Source organism: Gossypium arboreum, chromosome 13 (genome assembly GCF_025698485.1).
Source record: "Gossypium arboreum isolate Shixiya-1 chromosome 13, ASM2569848v2, whole genome shotgun sequence".
In the NCBI taxonomy this organism is placed as follows: domain Eukaryota; kingdom Viridiplantae; phylum Streptophyta; class Magnoliopsida; order Malvales; family Malvaceae; genus Gossypium; species Gossypium arboreum.
In genome coordinates, this window is record NC_069082.1 from 44,625,867 (window position 1) to 44,632,161 (window position 6,295).

At 31.3% G+C, this 6,295-nt stretch overlaps 1 non-coding gene across 1 annotated transcript; it reads left to right on the forward strand.

Annotated features, from left to right (window-relative positions):
• Window positions 1-2,055: 2,055 nt before the first annotated feature.
• On the forward strand, window positions 2,056-2,162 carry LOC128286999 (small nucleolar RNA R71). Its single transcript, XR_008277699.1, has one exon. It is a non-coding gene; the product is annotated as a small nucleolar RNA R71 (small nucleolar RNA).
• Window positions 2,163-6,295: the final 4,133 nt, after the last annotated feature.

Consider the following 6,295-nt stretch of genomic DNA (forward strand, 5'->3'; position numbering starts at 1 on the left):
ACATCACCATTTACAAGCCAAATCTCATGGCTAAAAACATGACTTAAAACATACCAAAATGACGCTAGCCTATACATGCCATATACCATATATACAAAGCTTCAAAAGTACAAACAAGTTGATCAATAGTGTGATGATGTTTCTCGATGATCCGCGAGTCTGAGTTAGCTTTGATACCCTATAAAACACAGACAAATAACACACAGTAAGCTTTATAGCTTAGTAAGTTTGTACTAAATAAACTTAACAGTTATAATACTCAAATCATCAATTAATAAACACTTAATAAGTCCTATAGCATCACTCAATTCTAACCCATGACCATTTATCATCTATATACAAATCCATCAAGCTTCATACACATAGTATCAACTACCACATAGGTATCGTACAAACCTGTACTCTCTCGTATTTATTTATTACATTTTCACCTCTTTGTTCAATACGTTAATCCATCTAGAGATCTTTCAATACTCAAGGAACTCGCACACTTAGTGCAAAAATGATTAGCCGAAGCTATAACGATATCGCACACTTAATGCCATCACATTAAATCAAAGCTATCTCAGTACCACACACGTAGTGCCACATATAGCCGAAGTTATTCCAATTCGCACACTAAGTGCTACATATAGCTGAAGCTATCTCGAAACTCACACTAAGTGTCAATCGTAGTCAATTTGTCATCAATCTCAACCGTAGTCTCATATATACAATTTATGTGATATTAAATCATTTGAAACATAATAGTAACAATGTTTATCACGTATGAACCTACCACGAACGTAAAAATGACGAAACTAGTTGATTAGTCGAGTACTTTGTTCTTGCCTCTATCTAAGTCCGGGTTCCTCTTATCTTGATCTATATTATAACAAATTCAACTCATTTAATCACATAATCATTTAATTTAGTCCACAAACACATATTTGGGTATTTTTACACTTTAGCCCCTAAAATTACACATTTATTCAATTTATTCCCTATTTCACAAATACACAAAATTCATGAAATTTCTTTAAACCCAAGCCTAGCCGAATTTCATATAAGTCCCTAGCAGCCCATATTTTTCTTTTATTTCACAATTTAACCCTTCAATTTACACTTTTCATAATTTAATCCTATTTAGGCATTTTCACTCAAAATCACTTAACAAAACTTGATAATCTATCATTTAACTTCCATAATTCATCATCAACTATCACAAAGCTTAAGCATTCAATAATGGAATTTCACAAAATCATCAATAAATTTAAAAATTAAGACACGAGCTAGCTAATACTCAAAGTAACGATCACAAAAACGTAGAAATCATAAAAAAACCAAACAAATTTCATACCTCAATCAAGCTATGCAAGTGCTGAAAATTCAAAAGCTTCAAAACCCTTTCTTTTCCTTTGATATTCGGTTGGAAGATGAAGGAAACAAAATGATTTTAGCTTTTTTTTATGTTATTAACATTAATAATAGTTTACCATTTTACCCTTAATAAAACCATAAAAAAACATCCATTTACTGCCCATTTATGTCAATTTCCACTATCAACGGTCTAATTACAACATAAGGACTTCATATTTAATCAACCATGGCAATTAAGCACTTTTAACAAGTAGAATGCAACTTTTTATATTTTACGCAATTAAGTCCTTTTTCTCAAATTGAGCTATTAAATGATAAAATTAGCTCACGAAATTTTCACACATATAAATTCACATGTTGTAAACACCAAAAATAATATTTAAATAATTTTTAGACCTCAAATTTGTGGTCCCAAAACCACTATTCCTATTTAGATGAAACTGGGTTGTTACAAAAAAGGATACATGGGCTGTCAATGAAGTGATTGTATCAAGTTCCATCGTGCTAGCAGCTCTTCTGCCAGTCCAAACTCGCGTGGTAGGATATTGATAATCATTGTTGGCAATCCATTCCAAAATCTTATATGCTTCATTATAGGATTTATCCAACAAAGTACCATTGGCGGATACACCGACTACCATCCTTTTATGTGTATTCAGCCCATTGTAAAACATCTACATCTGATTCTAGTATTGGAACCCATGCTTCAAACATTTTCTAAGTAATTCCTTAAATCTTTCCTAGGCTTCGTAGAACGTTTCATCCTCTGATTATCAAAAAGATGTTATGTTATTTCTGAGCTTGGCATTCATGTTTGGTAGATTATACTGTAGCAAAAACCTCTAGCGCAGGTCATTCCATGATGCCACTATTCTCGATAATAAGGCATTAAGCCATGCTTTTGTATGATCTCTCAAGGAGTATGGGAACAATTTGAGCTGCAAGGTGTCTTGAGGAACACCTTATTATCTAAACGAGTCACAGACCTCTGGAAAAAGTCTCAAATGTAGTCTCGAATCTTTAGTTGGTGACCCACTGAATTGTCCAACAGTTTATAGCATCTGAAACATTACCGATTTTAACTCAAAATGCTGAGCTTATATGTGTGGTCTTACTATCCTCGGATTTAGGCCATCTAAAATTGGAACAACATGCTCTCAAATTGGCCTATCTCGGTCATCTATCGCACCGCGAATAGGAAGATTAACATCCCAACCATTTGGATTTAATAGATCATTCCAACCAAGATCATCCCCTTTCCTAGCCATATTATGTAATTCTCTTCTCTTTCTTAGCAAAGTTCTCTCAATCTCTAGGTCAAAAGGATACTCTTCTTCTATAGGAATGCCTCTTCTCATGCACTGATGGCAAATCTATAAAAATTAAATATAACTAAGTTAGCTAAAAGTAATGAAATAAAATAAAAATAACAAAACCAAATTTCACCAATTGCCAATTCTCGGCAACAACACCAAAAAATTGTTGCGTGTGAATATGATGTGTGAATTGTGCAAGTATACACGTTGAAAAAAGTAATAAAGTGGTAAGTGAATATCGTCTCCACAAGGATTAGATAGGTATAATTTGGTTGTGTTCTTAAAGTTAAGTTTGATTAATGCTAAGCAAAATAACAGTGAGAATGCAGTGGCAAAATGAGATAATGATAATGTATAAAACGTACAAAACAAATAAATGAAATAAGAATGTCACAAAAAATCCACATTACAAAAAGAAGATTAAGGAACTTCAATGTTGATTAGGATGGCTGGGATTACTAATGCATCTACCTGCTTTAACTATTAATGACACAGCAAAGTCTTGAGCATTCTACAACTAGATAGGTTTCTACAGCAGTGTGCTTCTTTTGAAAGCAAAACCTTGGGTTACCTCCCCTAAATCACTATATGTCTATAGACTTGAGTTCAGTTACCACTAATATTTTCTACCTTCTTTCGTATGAGGCAAGGCTCTATGTCTAATGGCTACTACAAATAAATAATTTATCATTTATTCATATTATCCAAGGTCTATCTAGTTAACCTAACCCTATCAGAATTAAGTTATCTTTAATAACCTATTGCACATTTTTCAATTCATAGCCTACATATAACATGAAATACCATTGAATAAAATAGCAGAACAATTCCAACTCTAATTGTAAACATTAATAGAAAATAAAAGGTTTAGCAAAGTAATCCTAAGCCTAAGAGATTTAGCTTATAGCTGGGCAAATCAAGTTCAAGTTTAATTCAACAACCAAAATCATCAATAACACATAAGTTCTAAAAGAAGCACGATAAGAATCAAAGAAGAAAATCCGATATGATAACTTTCGCCTATCCAGCTCCCAACACCGGCAGTGTAATGTCTTGCAGTTGCCAAAGATGATGCAATTATTTTCTCTTTCTTTAGCCACCTTCCTTCTTGGTCATTCCCTCTTCTTTTCTGTTAAAAGCTATTCCTCCTCTCTTTCTAAAAAACATTTCTCCCTTTTTTAGGGTTCCCCTTTTGGCTTTTACAAGTTTGACCTTTTAAGATAGGTAGCCTATAATCTTTTCTCTATTTTTCAAGTGGATTTATCTAGTACAAATACAGCTAGGGCTGAGAATGGTACTCATTAAGTGCTGACTAGGAATCTTCCAAGCATTACCACAGCATTTCTATTGGCAATATATCTAAAATTTGTCATGGCAAACCTTCAATCCTTTACTCATTTTCCTATACTCTACACCTGCCAATCAACCACTAAACAAGTCCTCCTCATAGACAATTAAAAGCAACATGTAATAACACTTAAGTACAATTCAAGCTCTTTAATGCAATGCTCTAAAAAACCAATGCAATATCCTAAAAGACAACTAAACTCACCAAAGTATAGGCAATTAACTAAGCTTAAGGGCACGAAATATAACTCTTTTCAAGAGTTATCACAAGTCTGATGTATTATTTTATTTTTAAATAATTTTCTTTGTTTCTTTAATAATGAGACCTTAGATAAATTAATAAGAAAAAATTTTTAAGTCAATAGTATAAATTGATTCTTTTTAAATTTTTGCTAATTATTATGTGAAGTAACACCCAAGATCCAGACCAAGAGATTCTGGTCAGGTTGAAGGCATTACACTCGGCTTATGAATTCTACTATTGTTAATAATGTTACATACTACAAAAGCTGCGTACCCAACACACCAACTTTCGGTTCTTTATCTATTCAAACTTAGGCTTTTACTTACATCAAAGTATACAAGTCACACACACATAGTCCACCATCCCCTCAGGATTAAGGTATGTCACATTATGAACGTCATATGTGAATAAATCCATAAACAAATTCAATATCTACTCCACTTAGGTCTTATCTGTTGTATGTTAGTCTAGTCAACCACATCTATGTCTCTATCTTCTAGAAGTCATCCACTCCGATGCCCAAGTCAAAGCATCTCCCCAATTGGAATTGATAGACGACATATTAGTCTTTTAATTGGTTTGCTCATTTCCGATTAGACTAAGGATATGTTTAGGTTCATCTACTAATATAAGCTATATTCCCGTATTACGATCTAACCACGTAATACAACTTAGTATTAGTTAAAAATTAAATAACCAATGAGATGATATTTGCTTCTGTTTTGCTTTATATGCAAAAATTATGTGAGGACACTATACAAAGGGTATATATATAATTCATGAATAATTTTATTAACTAAACTGTTCGTAAAATTTACAAGTGTACATAGAAAAAAATACTAAACTTAAGGCACCAGATCCAACAAATTCATCATCAATTCATATCATATCTCATTTAACAATTCATTTTATACTCTTTTCTAGTATATTCAATTTAGTGCAAATCTTGACATTCAATATTAATAAGTGTTAACCGAATTATACAATAGTATTATGTGTGCCTAAATAGGTAGTATCGTATCAAACATATGTGTATATATCCATATGAATATCTGTTTATGTAGAACTCGAATCAAAAAAATACAAACTGAAATTGCCGTCACTTGTCAACAACTCTCGCCTTTCCTTTCCCTTTCGACATCCCAACATCATCTTTAGCTATGTTTGGTATTACATAAATAAAACAATATTAGATTTCATCCAATTAACATCCAAATATATAGCCACTCATATTTTGCATTTTATTCAATTTAATCCTTATACTCGAGATATACATATTTTTCAACATCTAGCTTCAGATCGAAATCCAATTTCACATTCTTTCATTAGAGACTCTGTACTTTCTATTTACAGCACAACCTTATGAAAATTTTCAATTTATTCAATTTTGTCCCTAATGTTTCAATGTTATTTAACAAGCTTAATTAAATTTACAATTTCATCCTTATCATGATCTAAGCTTAATATTTATCAATTTCAAGCCTAACTCATCAATTTCTCTATAATGGTAACTTGTTAAAAACTTGAAATTGAAACAAATTGATATATGAGTTAGCTAAATCAAACTCTCATGATTAAAGTTCCATAAAAAATTAGAGAAAAATGTCTTCTTTTCTATTTAAACTTGAATTGATGACCAAAAGTTTAATAAAGCTTAAAGGTTTTTTTTTCTATTTAACAATGGTGTACGATGTGAAGAATGGGGAAGATGATGAATTCTCCACTATCTAATATATATATATATATACTTTAATTAGGCTTTTATTAATCTAGATTAATTATTATAATTAACCTTCAATTATACTAATCTTATTATTAATTAATCTAAGTGGAAATATCATCAACATCCACTATCTCATGTTATGAATTGGTTTATTTACTTTATCTTTTGGATAATTGTTATTTAGGTCCTTAACCATTTTCTAAATTAAAACTCAATAGCGATCAGACTTTTACAATTTAATCATTGAGTTTTAATTAATTAAATTCGTAGTTAAATTACTTAACCAAACTTCAATATATTTTCATA